This window comes from Seriola lalandi, unplaced genomic scaffold (assembly GCF_002814215.2).
Source record: "Seriola lalandi dorsalis isolate HSWRI2012SDOR001 ecotype SW California unplaced genomic scaffold, Sedor1 jcf7180002054554, whole genome shotgun sequence".
Classification (NCBI taxonomy): Eukaryota; Metazoa; Chordata; class Actinopteri; order Carangiformes; family Carangidae; genus Seriola; species Seriola lalandi.
Genome location: NW_019525107.1, coordinates 1,727,976 through 1,745,830, shown reverse-complemented (window position 1 = coordinate 1,745,830; position 17,855 = coordinate 1,727,976).

Here is a 17,855-nt window from a genome sequence, read left to right as displayed (position 1 = left end):
ATGGCTACTGCACAACAGCTGCCACTGCAAGGAGCAACTAGCAGAGCAGAGCCCCTGCCCCCCCCCCCACACACACACACACACACGCACTTTTCACACATAGTTAAACACACAGTGGTTCATCTAAAGAAGTTAATGTTTTTTTATACATATCATTTCAGTTCTTTCAGCCCTGCCTGGAAGCTCCTGTATTAATCATGTGTTGCATGGACAGGCACACACAGTCACTATGACACATTAAAGCGTGTGTGTGTGTGTGTGTGTGTTTATTTGCTGTAATAAAGCCTCATCTCTGCCTGCCATCAGCAACCTGCTGGTCACATTCTTCACACAGTGAGGAAATGCCCCTCCTCTTAAATAGGAAATCTCTTCGTGTTTTCGGGGCCCCGGGGCCAGTGTCTCAGAGTCAAATGTGTTTTGGCTGACAGGCCATCACGGAGAAATAAAAGCAGATACTTGCTTATAATAATCGTCAGCTGGTCACAGTTTGGCCTGTTTCCAGTTGAGGATAAGTGGATGTACAGCACAAACTTAATCTCTGCGCTGACGTTTACTGCGGGACAGGATGTCTTTTTTTAACTAATGGTTTTTCCTTATCCACTTCCGTGTGGGGTCAGCGATGTGTTGCATGGTTGGGTTAGAGAAACAAAAACATATCCACACACTCAATATATTTCCGTTCAAGTAAATTCAAGTTAAATTGTGTCGGAACAATGTGAAGCATTCCCCCCATGGTGTTAGGTGTCCTCTTTTTATTTGTAGTATTTTAATTTGATGTGATCCCTCCATCTCTATTTTCTAAATCTCAGCTTAAAACAGTTTTATTCACTGGCCTTTTTGTTTTGTTGTTGTTTCACTTACTTTTATTTATTCTAATTTCCATTCTACAGCACTTTGGTGTGCTCAAGCTGTTTAAAGGTCACATAGTTTTATTTGAACTGGTGAACCAAAAACCATCTCAGCGTAGTTTTACATCCCCTCTCTCAGGCGTCTCTCTGGAGCTGTAGGAAAAACAGGTTGATGAGCCAATCCCAGACTTAAATAAAAGTTAAATAAAAATAAAAAAATAGCGGATTTCAGGTAAACACTCAGAGAAACCAAATCCTACAAGGTTGGACGGTGGGTGCAGGTGGGCGGGGCTTGTGGCGTGGCTGAGAGTGGTGACTGATTTGTTGTGACATCACAAATATGTACAATGTGAATAAATTATGTGGGTCAGGAATGAATTCTCTGATAAGCCAGCACAAACTGGCTGGACATTGAGGCTGGGTAACCGTGCAGTGAATTCATAATTCAAGCAAAACTGATATTAAACTGATGTGTGATCTTCCAAATACAGAAAATGTCTATTTCTCCTGATGACTGGTAGGTTTGGTCCGTGTTCGAACCTGGCTTCAAAAATCATCACAATACTTCTTAGATTTCACAGTGTAGAACAAACATGAGATGACTCATGTTGATGAATTAATCTTAATCTTTATTTACTCTGTAGGCTACTGCTACATACTGTATGTGTTAACAGATTTATTTATCTTTATTTATAAGAGTTACAAAGGATTTATTAAGAAGTCCTGAGCATCAATGGGCCTCATGAGAAGAACAGCTCACAGATCACCTCACATGTCTGGAGTAGGATTAGGTTACATTTGCAGCCATTGTATTTTACATTCTGATAATATATAATTATAATATGACACTATTTTATTGATAATATTATAGTTTCATAAGGCTTCTATTTGGGGAAATTCAGCTAGTTTCTGTCGTGACATAAACAGGCTCAGCGACTGTCTGTCTGAACTTGACAATTAAAATTATTTTTTTTAAATCTGTCTTACCTGTTGACATCACATTATAGCTATGTAGTTGTTTCAGTGATTAATAGAGCCTGTCTTTTTGGCAGAACCTCCTTTATGAAGTAAACCAGCCATCTACAGCCAATTGTTAAAGTTGTTTGAAATACAACATAGTTATCTTTGATGGCACATGGTATTTGAGGTAGAAATATACATTTGTCGACAAATTGTGACACATTTTCCACCCTCATCTTTGAACAAGGCCTATTTTTTTGCCTTTGTTGCAGCTGCAGTGGGAAAGAAACAGGAAAGTTGCAGAGACAGAGAGAGAGGGGATGATAAACAGCAAAGGACCTCGGGCCGAACTGGACCTGGGCTGCTGCAGTAAGGACTTGAGCCTTCAGGGGATGCTCTCTACCAGGTGAGCCCCCGGGGCATCTCAACTATGCCTCATTTTGATATCAGCTACATACTTTAAAGTTTTGTGACTGTATCTTGCACCGTTGTGGCGCTAACATGATGACAAATCTGTCCACAGACAGACAGATGTATAAACACCTGCTGAAGTCCTCAAAACCACCTCTGTGGTAGTTCCTGCTACAGAAGGTGTCATGACACACACACAAGGTCACAAGGTGAAAACAACACCAGCCACACACTGTCGCGGCTCGTAAGAACTACAACCTCTTAACAAAAGTTGGACATCAGATACAACTTTCTCCCTCGAGCATCAGCTGCACTGAAAATTCAAGTCACTCAACATGAAAGCCATACAGTATCAAAGATGAGAGAGCACATCCTGTGTGTGCGCCTCAAGTGCTAAAATGTAATTTCCTGCATCTTTGGGGAATATACAGAATACATTTCAGTGGTGATAAATACAAAACACGTCGCCCTGTTTTTTTTTTTCTTCATGAAATAACAGAATGTATATTTTCCAGCGGATGTGCTCTTACTTTTTCAAAGTTTGTAACACAATTAAATGAAACTGGCACCATGAAATATAAGGTTAGAAAAACCCAAACATTTCTGAAGTAAGCACCTGGCAAATGGCTCGGGCATTCCTGAAGTCCACATGTAAGTGGACTGTGTGACTTACAATGAAAATGACAGCAGCAATTTAAGATAAATCGTCCTTTGGTCAAAAGACTGAAGATCTGCTATCTAATCTGAATTCCTCATGTGCAGTCATTTCCTTTGCAGCTTAAAGCAAACATGCCCGGCCCAGAACATATACGGTTAATGTACACATCTGAAAGGAAGAGGGGAACTCAATGAGCCAAAAAACTAATTACTGACTAAATATATAACACATTCCTGTTGTACTGTTGGTTCATCACTGCAAGACCAGAATAAATGACATAAAAACGATTATTATTGATTTATATTATAAATAAGAACGTACAATAGAAAGACCGGATGGATCCAAAACAGATTTTGTTGTAGATTATATCAGTAACAAACGAAAAAAATTCCTACAGTTCCCACAATGCAAAGCAATAGTGCCTCTCATTAGATGTTTTCATAGCACCCCACCCCCACAACACAGGACCTTTTCAGCAATAAATGAAACCAACAAAACAAATAGCACCAATGCAACACACTTAAGTGACATGACCACAGTATACACGAAGACCAGAAGTGAAGAAATAGTCTCACAAAGAAGACTGGTATATAATAAGCACACAGCATCTGATTTCAAATGACTCACACAGGCGTGAGACGGTTAGCCTGCCCTTTCCACAAACATCTGTATTTCAAGTGTTGCAGCTTTCACTCTACAGACATATTTCTGCACTTTTGCCTTTCAGACTGTGTTGTCGGCTTAATTTCTTTGAGCTAATAGTGTCAATATTTTTTTTAATAGATTGTCTGCTGCGCATTATTTCTAATGAGCTGTCATGTTAGTAATCTTAGCTGCAATATGACTCGGTGTGTAGCAGGGTCTTCAGCCATGCTAGCAGCAGGGCTCTGCGGATGGCAGTGTTGGTCTGTTGGTTGGTCAGTCCACACCACACTGATACATCAGCAGTTATGGGATGGCTCCCATGTACATTCATGGTTCCCAGAGGATTAACTGTTGATCCCTGAGTTTTCCTGTCGTGCAACAGGCAACTCAAATGTTCATTTATCCAGGGAAACACATTCTCGTATCCCTCAGAATGAATTAGTTATCCTACTTTGTTTTATGATAAAATACCAATAGGCCCCACAAAAACAGCATTCCCATCATCCTCAGCTGTACTTTGTGTTTAATACGTACTTTGGGACTACAATAACAAGTGGTGTAGTGCGAAGATGTTGACTGACCTGTGTGAGACTTTTGTTTTTATTACAGCAGAAAGCATATTTCTCTTGAGACATACCACCCCTCCTACACTCTTATTGAATCCCCTGTGACCTGCATGATTGTAGCCATCAGGCTGTCACAGATGTACCTTTGTTATTTTGCTCTTCAGCTGCTTCTTTGTAAAATTTGTATGGAGTAAAATAGGTGTGTTTACCACCCAGGTGTTTTCTCTCAGCTATTTCTTCATTGTGTTCTGATAATTAAGGGATAAAGGTGGGTTGGAAACTGCTTTTAATCTACTGTCTGCTCCAGTCCCACAATTCTCAGTTCATAGGCTAGAGGGGATGAGAAAAAGTGGATGCTATTATAAGGCACTATTGTTAGGAGTGTTTAATGAAGTTTATAGATCAAAGGAAACACATAAAATGTAATACAAAAGGTATATATTTATATTTAATGCAAAGAAAATATTAAAAACAACATTAGGTGAGGGTATAAACATTAGGGTAGGGGGGTAAAAATGTGTGCATATAGCCATGGATAACAGCCTATAAAAACTGTATTTTGAGAGATGATTTTCCAGCCTGATCTCCACAGGAAGTTTAAAGCTACAATCATTATCTGAGGATCTTAGATAGATAAATGGCTCATATGGCATTAAGAGGCTTATAATGAAAGTTTTCTTCCTTCTTTAAATGTATTCATAAAGTCAGAAAATATGTTCTAAAGTGCACTGGTGACATTTGGAAGAAAATGGAGCTGTGTAAGTGACTGTTTTCCTGTTTCAGTGTGCACTGCAAGTATTACACAAGCCAAGAAGGGATATAATAAGTGAATGGATGAGAGTTGTCAAAGTTCTTTCTATATTCAGCAGTGAATAGACCTTTTCACAGCACACATGTTGATTTGTCTTAGTGTGAAAAGCACAAGCGTTGCTAATAACATTAACTGTGGCTCCGTGTCCCAGTCAGCCATGACAGCGTGACAATGAACGCTAGGATCCTGAAACTGAAGCAGTGAAAAACCATTTTTCTGCATTGTGCGCTTTTACTTAATACCTTATTATACTTGCATAGTTTTACTGAAGTAACACTTTAAACACAGGATATTTACTTGTTATTTTAGGCTACAGCCACACTAATACATTTTAGTTTTAAAACGCATCACTGTTGCTATGTTTAGGTCTGGCGCCCACACTACCAGTTTTCGAGCCTCTAAAAGGCTGACTTATGGAAACACTGCTGGACCCGTTTTAGTTTGAAAACTCCAGGGCTGCATTGTCGTCTGAACAGACACGGAGGGGCTTCTCTTTAAATGCAAAATTGCATATCTTTATGCGGAGGAGGAACATCCCTACCTACAATCCTCTATCCTCTAATCCATCTAATATCATTTGACATCAAAAACTCTCTAATTGCATCTCCAAGAGGGAGAGACGGCACTTGCACAAGCCCATAGACACATGAGACTCCTCAACAAAGTGTAACATTTTTCCACACAAATGATGTTCATTTTTCTCTAAGACAGTAAAATCCCCTCGTTAACACTCACGAGCTCTCTGATCAGGGTATGACTAAGAAAAGGAACTTGAGTCCTGCGACCTGCAAAGTTCATTAAAAGCTTCAACTTTCAATTTGCAACTTTCTGCATACAAAGGATGAGCTGTTGTAACCATTGGAGATGATATCTCACTGTGGTTATTCATTATGTATGAAGCAGTTGAGGTAAGAGAAAGTGGTGAAAGTTGAAACAGACGTTCTGTCTGAGGCCTGCGACTTCCAGATCTCCTGTGAGTCCAATAATAACCCCTGGTCTGCCAGCATCTATTATCTGTCACCAAGTGATGGTGGACGCTGAGGGGAGATGTAACGCACAAAACATCAGAATCATATCATGGGGGCCCGTATGTCATCTATTGATAAGATTATTCTATTCTACAATGGAGAGGGGAAAATGAAAAATGACTGATGGAATAATAAAAAATGACAGTTTTCACATTTTCATCTTGAGGTGGTCCATTACTGTGCTGTGTGCTCATTTTCTCTATTACGCACATTTGTAGCAAAAGTGCAAAGTGCATGCACCTCACAGGAGAACAATCGAGGCGAAACAGTTTACGTTTATTTGAAATCAAACAGCAAGTGAATATAGTTCATCCCCGCAAGTGTGACTATATAGCCTACTATACAAAACCTGATACTTGTGTCTCTGAGGGGATTATTTTTAGTTACACTGAGGATGGAACTTGATTCTGGACATTTACTCAAGATCAGGTAGGTTTCGAGTGAAATTTGACTCAGACGCTCACGCCCCTCTCATGATGAACTCTGACAACTTTGGTAATGCTCTGACTTTTCTTAGTCAGTTTTTTCTTTTTGGCATTTTTTGCCCTTATATGGATAGCTACAGAGAGACACAGGAAAATCAGGGAGTGAGAGACGGAGTGACTTGCAGCCAAGGGCCACGGATCAGACTTGAACCCTGCTGTGGTTAGGAATAAGCATTTGTGGTATGTGCTCTACCAAGTGAGTCAACAGGGTGCATCAGATCCTCTGACTTTTCATCCAGCGCCACCATCAGTTCAAATCATTTTTTTTTTAAATTATAATTTAAATTTAAATATAATTTGCTTTGGTCTATGACCAGATACCTACAAATCTACTGACATCCCCATTAGCCTCAGATGTACTTTTTGTTTAGCACTAATTAGTAAGTGTTAGCATGCTAACACACTTAACATGTTAAACAACCCTATACCTACCAACAATCAACATGTTAGCATGCTAATGTTAGCATTAAGCAATGCTGAAACTCATGACATCATCATGGTGTAGGCATAGATCACCATCTTGGCAGTGCCCGACTCCACCTAACTCCTGCATAGTACCTTTAAGATGAGCCTTTCATAACCTAGTCACATGGACAGATTATGAGACAATGGGCCTGTTGGCATGCACATGTAAAGGCCCCCCACCACTTCTACACAGGAGAAAAACAACACTTTTCTTTGTAGTCGTCTTTTGCATTCTTTTGTGATCACTGCTGCCTGTTGTCATTACTCAACACACAAATCTTCCACTTTTGATTCCCACAAGTCATTGATGACCGGATGATCCACAGACAAAAATTGCATATTGCCAAATGCTCAGCACAACTGTACATTTCATAATGTGCTCCAAAGGAAGGTGAATCTTGAATGTGAGGAAAAGACAAGCACAAGGGCATCAGTAGCTAACGGTCTGTTTATGTGAAATGGCAGGGTTGTTGCTGATATTCCTTCAATAAGTGCCTCAGTAAAATCCACTTGACATTTCAGCATTATGAAAAGCTCCACTACTACATGAATGATTAACCAGGGACTGTCTGGTGAGGAGGCTCTTCTAAAGAAGTGACGAGCACTGCCAAGAGAGACCCAACTGAGAAAGTGCGCCAATTTACCCCTCATGGGAAGACTCCTCTCCTCCCCACAGCGCCTCTCTGCTTTAACACTATTGATTTGGCCAACACTACAGTTGTGCGTGTCCTGAATAACGGATTTCATATTTCATACAAGAGGCAAAGGGAACACCCCACAGTTGCAGGTTATTGACTGAAGTACAGTGTGGAATTGGATGAGACGGATTGGCTGAAGGGGTGTAAAGAAATGTCAGAGTTTGACCTGTTGCATCTGGAAAGGTTGGGGTTTAGGGTCATTTGTTAATAAACACTTCAGCAGTATAGTTTATACTTCAGCAGTAGATTCCCAAGTTAATTTTGATGAAAAAACAAACAGGCTGTTTATTTGACGGGACATTTTCTGGGAGGTACAGGAAATTATGAGAAGAGCAAAATAGTATCAGGAGGGGGAGAAATCCCCAGGCTGGTCTAGTTCCTGAAGGTCTTCACTCTTTATTTTACTACGGTGGCCCTGAGAGCGCAACACAGCAACTTAAGAAAACACATGCAAACAGACGAAATACACAACGTATGCGCTGCAAATGCACACAACACAAATGTGCTTGCAAGTAGCAGAGATGACAACGGAAGTGTTTCCAGGCGACACAAAAAAGTGATGAACCTGCCTGTATTATAACATCTATGCACTTTTATTGTTCAATGCTTTTAACTTTCAAACAACAAGTCATTTCCGTTGTTGTCTGTGCTACTTGTAGCAGCAGTGTTAGCTCTTATTCAGTGTCTTCACTTAGACAAAACCAAATAACTGTACAGACAGTTCTATTACTGAGATGTAGTGTGTTGATGTCTTTATAAATGCTGTTTTGGCACAGTCATTTTAAAAGCTCAATTCAGTGACCAATCAGGTTATCAATGACCCCTTTGTTTTTAGTGCCTTATGTCACAGTCCAATCTTTTCATCATATTTACTCATATTATGATCAAGTTGGATCAGGATGTAAGATTCATTTACATACATATTTAGGATTTTTTGCTTTCTGAGGTTTTGCCTAAATGTGCTGCTTAGTTAGCGCTGTTATTCACATTTATCTTCTCACGCAGCTTCTTTCTTCTATCTTATTAACCACTCAAGAGCAGCACAGAGCGGAGGTGGTTGGCTACTTAAACTACATGTTCGTCTTCAAGGGCAGCAGCTATTTTGATTCACGTATCAAAAATTCACGAATTCCAAAATGGATAGAGATAAATATACATCAGAGGATGTAGTGTTTAATACAAACACCCAGTCAGCCACATCACTGATCTTATTGCTCTGAAACAACTGAACCAATCACAGTGAAGTATGACAATAATAGCTTAACAAATGAAGAGATCCTCATCCAGTAAAACTGCATTGCCTGGATGGTGCACAGTGCTTTGATATGAACATGGAGGACCACAAATCTGCAGTCACAACAGATGGTGTGGGTTTTTAAAATTGAATTAGTACAATCATGATATGAATAAATGAGTAAAAAATTGTGATTTCAGTATTCTGTTTCACAGTATAAATAACTGAGATGGATAAATGTTTGCACCACAGTTCATTTAAGGAATAAAATATGAAATGCCACTTCAGCTCAAAAGAAAGTTGGAAAAGAGGCAATTATGCACAGAATTAATGAGCTGCTCGAATGAGATATCTCTCACATAAAAAGGCGGAATACTTCTAAGTTTTGAACAGACCAGTCTGATGTGTCCAGACCTGTGTGGTTATATTTTAGCAGCCTGGTCTCATTTGCATGTGATTTAACAAATGTGAATACAGTGGATTGTCGTGTGTAAAAGCAAGTTCATCAACATATGCGTCCCACTGCCTTCAGGTGGCTGCTGACATTTAATGAACTGCTGGAAAAACTTTTCATACACTTTAGAAGTCGCTGCCCACGACAGAGACTGTAAAAAGCACATCCCTTCATTTATGGATGAACACAGGCTGATTTACTGACATTGCTATTTTACCAGTGAGGTCAAAATATCACAGGAAAAAATACCATGCAATCACATGCACACACACACAAACCAAGACTGTTTTTGTACTGTGATGTTCAGTCATGTAGAACAATGAAACCGTGGAGGAAAATTACCCACAAAAGCACAAATGTAATAAATGACATACTGTATATGTTCATATATCAAGAGTGATGTCACCCATTATTAATCACATATATACATCCTAAAATACAAAATAAAAAATCCATTCAAAATACATGATGAATTTTTACATGGTATAACATATTGCAGCCATACAGTATGTGTTAACAATAAATATTCAATTTGAATATGCAAGTTTATCCAAATAGCATAAAAATTCTATATGTTTATATATATTTTTCTTATTAATTTCTCATTTATTTTAAAACATGTTCATCTTTCCATTGTGTATATAATATCAACATATGTTGACAGGCTTTGGGAGGGATATATGTTTACATTTGTCTACAATATAAGCATACATACATAAACAATATGTTTGTATTGGCTAGAGATATAAGTATGTCGATATATATGAAATTGTTTGAATTTCCTATTTTTTATGTACATATATGTCCTATGAAAATTAAATATATGCACATTTATTACATTTGCGTATGGGAAGGTGGGACAAGAGGAAGAGGATGACCATCAACAAGAAAACACTTATAAATTCGGTTGTTCTGTGACAGCTTGGAACAGAACACACACATATCCACACATTCACACAGTGGACTTTATTTATCAGCAATGCCCACTGAATGATGCTGAAAGAGACAAAATCTTTTTTAATAAAAAACATCAGGCCCTAATGTCCTTAGAGCCACGCTGGTGTTTAATGTGGTGCAGAAACATATTTCACTGAATATATCAGGAGTGCTGTCTGTGTAATGAAGTACTGTTTAATAAAGTTCTGTGCCATTAAGACTCATTTTAGAGAAAGCTAATTTGCTATATCATACACAACGCATCAAGCAGGATTAAACTGTGTTACATTGATATGCATCTGCAGGCACCCAGGGCTAGTTCTCATAGCTTTTAACAAACAAAGTTAATGTTGACTGGTTCAACAGTAGTAGCTAATGCGTTATCAGCGGTTAGTTTATTAAAATGATCAAAAAGACAAAGCAGCAGGATGATCAATAAAACATTAGTAAAGGATTTATTATCCATTAATGAAGCAATCAAATACAACTTATAAACCCTGTAAACCATATTAGAAACCAGCTGGTGCCATTTGCTGCAAAAATATAACCTGATTCAGTGTCTATCAAGTGAAAAACCTTGACTTTTAAAATAAATCATGAGGGATGTAACTGCAGCTTTCTACCACACACTTTGTGGTAATGACTGCGGCTTTGTCCTGTAGCTTTCCTTTGAGAAATTATGAAAAAAATCCATGTCTCTTTGCTCAATAGAAAGTGTGCATTTGACATCACAATATGCAGAAGTCACCATGATTGCTCCCCATTTGAATGGGAGACTAATGGTGCACTCACATGACATATGATAAAGAGCTGTGGAGCGATAGTCTGCATGAATATATTCAGAAAGGGATTTCAGGCATAAGGGTGCACAGAAGAGGAGTACAACTGGTTGAGACAGACCCTTTACTGAAACAGATCAACCCTAAAGAGTCTCGATATTGAATGATTGTGCAGAGCGTTCAGTCACAAGATTTTGACAGTTCTTGCTTTCTACAGTATTTATGAATGGAAACTACAGTATAATTAAAGAAAAGTAAAGACAGTGGTTGGGGCAAAAGCTATGGTTAAGATTAGGCAACTCCACAGTTTTCCAGCCCCTAAAACATACGTTTGGAAACGCTTGTCCAATTTTAGTCTGAAAACTCTCCAGGGTTTCAGGTTTCATTTTTGTCTGGATGGCCAAAATGGAGACCTTTAGAAAATATCACCTACATTCGCTCAGTGATTGGGTCTCATCAGTCACAACATATACCTCCCTTGATTCTTATGCTCCTGGTGTGTCTTGCCGTACCAGGAGCTGTGAGTAGATCTTGAGCTCATCTGTTTTATGTTCCAGCATCTCAAGTCATGCTATTACACACTTCTGTCTCTGAGGCTTCTTTTTCCACCGCACGTGTTAATGAGGTTACCGTCTTAATTTTTTGCTCAGTGCTCATTTATTACACTTTGCCCTTGAGAGTAAGTCCGTGAACTGCCATGAGTTCCATTTGAATGTATTAGATGTACGGTATTTGTAATTACATGGACTATACTGAGTGCTTGTGTTTGCGTGTTGTGGAGGAGGCAGATGATTATAGCCATCAACACGCTCAGTGAATTATCACCTGTGTGTGACACATCTCAGGGCCGGTATTAAAACCTGAACAGAAACCTTGATGTGTGCAGAGACGGAGAAATAAATGGAAGTTATGAAGGTGAAGCAGTTAATCGAGAGACTGCTCATTCAAAACACAAGAAGTTTGAACGTGGAAAATTAGCATTTCTTTATGGGTACTGATTTCTTCCTAATTAAGTGAGGAGTGGGAACTGTTGACTATAAGAACAAGAACTTAAACCGGTAAATAACAATCCTGAGCCTTAGATAGAAGCAGTAGTTTTCTACTTAATTATCCTTGCTGTATTTAGATATCTGCAGAAAAACAGCTTGGAATAATGAAAAGCTTTATTTATACACTTGAAACAAGGAAAGATTTAAATCCAAATTAGACAATAGTCAATAAAAACAATCAACAGACCACTGAAAGGATGATTGAGGGTTGTCATTATACTTTCATTAGCTCAGAAGATCTTTGTATTTCACAGACATGGTGGAACACTGTCACAATGAGAGTCCATTTACATCTGAGTCTGCCTTGTTGAAGCACACAAAGCTCTCATAATGCTATTGACTGTGTAATCTCAGGGAAGACAGTATGGACACAGCAGGACAATAGGCCGACTGATGTAACAGTGGAGAACGACAACAGAGGTTTTACAGACTCAAATGGATCGAGCGGGATCTGAAGCAGACCTGCATGTCTCCAGCTTCTGTACTGAAGGCCAGCGTCAAACAACATACACCAGACTTCAGAGAAAAAAATATGAAATTCATCACCAGTGATCCAGATCTGCCCCAAAATGTAATGGGTTCATCCCTGATCAATATCCCTTCCCTCCAAGTTCTGTGCAAATCGGTTCAGTACTTTTTGTGTAATGACAACAAACAGATTCGGGTGAAAACACAACCTCATTGGCGTTGACATCTTTCTCAAATTTATTAGAAACAAAACCAGAGATCTCAGAACAGACGTGATCAGATTTATTAAGGTTAAGGCAGGTGATACTCTCTATTTATATTCTCTATTTCTGTTATTGTCAATCTATCCAGTGACAAAGCCACAACCAACATTGGATTACTTTATGAGTTATCATCCCTACTAAAGACATAAATATATAATTTTATATTTAAGAAATTCTCAGTAATTTCCTAGAACAGCTGGGCACAGTAACTTTAGCATATGTTACTCAAACAGAAGTGTAACCAGTGCTCTCCTGAGATATTATAGCTGGAGCATGGAGTATGTGGTATTAACTCAAAACAAAATACAGTGCAGTAAAATGAAGCCTGGTGCAACAGTGTGCCTCACATTTAAACAACAAATGAAGTCTATGGCACAGAGGAGTAAACTTCATCAGGCTGTGGCTACACAGAGGATACTTGTTTGTTTTATGTCTGTTTAATTGTTGGTTTTGATCTTTTCATAGGATTTTGTTGACTAAGATTCTTCTTCATTTATCATTTGATGCATTCATGCACAGTTTTCATGCAAGTGTTGCTACTGAGTATTGACTAAGTAAGGTGTCCAAACTTCAGCTAATGAAACAACATACATCAGAAAACATATTGTGTCATTCAGGAGGGCAGGACCAATGTTGACCAATTTTGTTGGACCAACCAACGGCTAGATAAGAATTATAAGGAGACATTATGTTAATGAACCATAAAATGACATAGAAAACAACATATGGTTGGAATTAGACAACTGAACCACTACGTTGGTGATGAGACCTGATTCTCACATGCGCATCCACCACCCTGACCCACACACCATTACTTCACTGGACATTGGCACTGGATGTAAATCATGAAGCTGTCTAATGCAATATGTACACGAATTCAAGGATGTAGTGTTTTTCATAGGAAAACCAAAACTACATTAAAAACCAGATTCCAAAACTAAACGTGCTTCCTTCCTGTTCATTCCCTCATGTGGTTATACAGTAGGTCATTTTAATGTTGTGATGAAAGGTTTCATCTCTGTAGTTTCTCTTTTATCTAAGAGCAACAATTACAACAAATCATTGAGGTCTGAAAAAATCTCTGTTCTTTTGGTCTCATCTCTTTATAGTTCTTTTTCATACTTGGTCTTGCTTGGTATTTAGATCAGGGTGAGTTTAAAGGGAGAGTTAAATATATAAATATGTGACACTTTGTTTTATCTGACAGATTTCAGGTTGGGGGGGGGTTTACTTTAGATGGGGAAAAACGAAAGAGGAATTTTTCTTTTATCATTTTAACTAAACTGCAACAGTGAAAAACCTTTTTGCTGTTGTAATTTAGTTGTATATGAATGTCATTTCTAGAGGACAGTGTTGTTTACGTGTGTCATAAATGTCAGGTACCCCACAGGCTAAATGAGACCATAATGTATATCCTGCTGCTGAGGTTTATCACCAATGACAACAATTTACTTTTTCCTCACCGTTCAGCTGGAGAGGGTCAAGCTTTCCAGGGAACAACGACAGTTCCTAGGAAAATACTGTAGAGAGCAGGGGGCGGTTCTCAGAGTGGACGAGGTCTGCGACTGAGGCGAGGACGTTTGTGCATAAAAGGTTAATGTTTTGTTTAAAACAGTTGTTTTGATGGGCTGTGAGTGCTCCTGCATGGTGCGAACGGCCTGGACAACCTTGCATCTCTTAAGCTTCATTTAGGAATCACTGCTTGTATGCTGCTGTTTGCTTTTATCATATTAGTCTGTAAATAGCATGCAGGCTTTTGACCACTTGTGTGTCAAGAGCTGTTTGAAAAATCAGTGGATGGAGGTGTCGAGAGTTCCACTACAGTATTGCCATTTCAGAATCATCCGTACATTATTGTGGTGAATTTCACAACTTGTATTGAAAGGCGAAGCTTACAGACTTTTTACTTCACTTTAACTCTGGTCAAATTTCTCTGAATTGTCTTCGCAGTGACATTTAAATCAAGAGTTAAACACTGTGTTTCAACTTAAACTTGTAACAAGAGCTCATTGGTAAACCTGAGAGCCAAAGACCTTTAAAAATGACACTATATAACAATCAGGCCCTTCACACTACATATGAAACATGACAGCCATGTAGCAAACTCCCCAGCTGAGGACGAAAATGCTGCTTTGTTCATGTTGTCTGGATGTGAGAGGAAGCAGCACCTGACCTGACTCCTGAGCACCACAGCCCAGAGCCAGACCCTGTTTTTCTTTTCTACTATGCCTCTACATTTATGAGAACAACACAGTGTGAGTGATGAGGACACTTCATGGCCAAGCACACTTTAACATCATAACGTCCAGACTTTAACATCTGCAGTAGAGCCAGTGGAGAAGCAGAACTGGGGTCAAAGCTTAAGCTGCTTCTCTGTCTTGTTAGAAAGGTGGTTGTTTTGTGTTTGTTGCTGGCAGTACTCCAACTATGGCAGCTGTTATAATCCATGTTTGACAAGGGAGAAACTGAGCTGTGTCTGAATTCCCTCACCTGTTCGCTCATTCAAGCCCTTTATAAGAGACAGCCAGTAGTTTAAGTGAACAGTAAATTGTGATTCAGACATTTATATTCTATTTCCATAATCACGGGTATAACGTTGCACATCTGTAAATCTTCAAAACATCTGTGCATCTGCAAAATGTGACGGACCGCATCGCCAGTAATGGCCACTTTTTCATTCCACAGACCTTTTTCACAGCAGACCTTTCAACTCGTTATAGCAGGATGGTGTTACTGATAACAGTGAGGATGCCTCTTAATGACGAGATGATGTTCTCCAAACGCTGCAGCAGATACCTGAGTAGTTACGAGGTTGCTTCGCAAACAGTCAATAAAACAGTGGTTCTCAAATTCAGGGCACTGTGGTGCAGCCGTGTGTGTCCACACGCCTGTCTGCTCAGTTTGATGGTAAATGGACTTGCACTTATATTATATAGCCCTTTTCTAGTCTTACTGACCACTCAAAGTGCTTTACAATACTTGCCACATTCACCCATTCACTCACACATTCATACACTGATGAAAGAGCCATCGGGGGCAAAGTGGGGTCCAGTATGTTGCCCAAGGATACTTCGACACCCGGACTGGAGGAGCCGGGGATCGAACCACTGAGCTTCTAATTAGTGACGATCCGCTCTACCTCCTGTTTGTTTGTTAATGGCCGTCAGTAATAATAATCATTGATGAAGAAGTGAAGAGTTGTAACCAGAAAGCTGCCATGTGATTTTTGTTTATTCTTATTCAGAGCGCGAGAGAGAGAGAGAGAGAGAGAGCAGAGTGCACCAGAAAACTACTGCCCTTCACCTAAGGTTCACATGTAGCCTCCACTTTCTCCTTGCAGTAGCTAAAATGATTAATGCAGAAGCAACATTGATTGATTGCACACTGTCCCTGCCATGAGAAGGCTGCACAGGTCTAACTGAGCTCGAATACATGAGGATGTTACCCAGCCCAGCCCACTCCCTCAGTCTCTCTGCCACACAGAGGCAGCAGCAAGAGTTGGGGGTGGTTGGGGATTAAATTATTTACATTTCAGGATGATTATAGATTTTTTCCTCTGTCTGAAATATTTGGGGTAATTCAGAAAAATGTAATAAATAATTTTTTTTTTTTTTTTTAATTTGAGAAATCAGTGGGTTCATGACCAACGATAACTGGAAAACAAATTTGTTCACATCCTTGAGACCCCTGGCTCAAAGGACAGCGGAGAGGCTTCCAAGAAAAGTCACAGCTGATTTTATCATATTTACTGCAGCTGCTACAACTGAAAATCAGACACTAGTAGTTACAGATTCATAGTTTTTTTTTTTTTTTTTTGATGTGATGAATAAAGAAAGTGTTTGTCAAGGCTGGGTCCAGTGATGATGTTAATTTTGATTGTTTGAATGAGGGCTCCTGGAGTGGAGCTGGCCTTTGGATTGACTTTGGCCCCGTAGGGTCTTGCAACACCAGTAGACCTTTTTCACAGCAGTCATTCGGCACGTGATAACAAGAGAAGCTCATGGCATTAATAATGGCTGCTTCAGGGCCAAGGTCCTATTGTGCCTGCTTACTCACCGTCATGGAACTAAATACTTATATGGTAATTAAGTAGTATTTCCAGGAAGTAAGTGACTAAGAAAGAATTCATTTGAAGTGAAATTTTCTATGGACAGTAAAGCAGCAGCAAATTCCATTTTAAATATTATAAATTCACCAGAATATTATATCACCCACATTGTGCATCATTTCTTTGTTTCATGAAATTACCCATAGTACCCATATAAAGCTCAAAGTTAATATCAAATTAGACACAGATATAAAATTAAGTTGAAACAAGATTTTCAATTATGTAAATAAAAGTACATACTGTAAGTATGACCGGACACGTCTCTCTATGAAATAGCACAGTATACTGTAGCACTTCACCGATTCCATCCATCCAACCATTAGCCAAACCGCTATTCCTTTAGAGGTTCACGTGGGGTCTAGCGCACCGATTTGTTTATGTCTATATACAGGGAATGGGCTGTCTGCAAATAATATGTTCCCCAAAGCATAAAGATTTTTGCCCTAATGTTTCCGGTCTGAAAAACAGATATACTGAAAATGCAAAGGAAGCTATTGAATACAAAATAGCATTTATACATTACATCAGTGGACTCCATTTGTATTCAGCGCATCCATTCAAGACAAATAAGCCCGGGACATGTGGGCTGGCTGGCCTGATATTAATTCTAATATTCTAAACTATGTAGTGTTTTTTTCATGTGGGTAAATCAAACGTGACCTGTGTGTACAAGATGAAATGAGGGTTCAACTGTTGTTTGAATAGAATGCTTTCCCTTGCTCCTTAAATGACCTTAACCATCACAACCCTAACCCCCAGCCCCTAGTCGTCTGACTCCCCTGGGAGAGCTACGAGTTTCACACACCTTAACCCTAACCTAGACCTGATTCTAACCTTCACCCTAAAACCCAAGCCTTAGCCATCAAACATTCTTTTAAACCTTTGGGCTCCAACATTTTGGTCCTCACAAAGCTGTTGGACCCCACAAGTATAGCAGGCTCCTGGTTTTTGGACCCCAAAATTATAGTTAAAAAAGCCCCCCCCCCCCC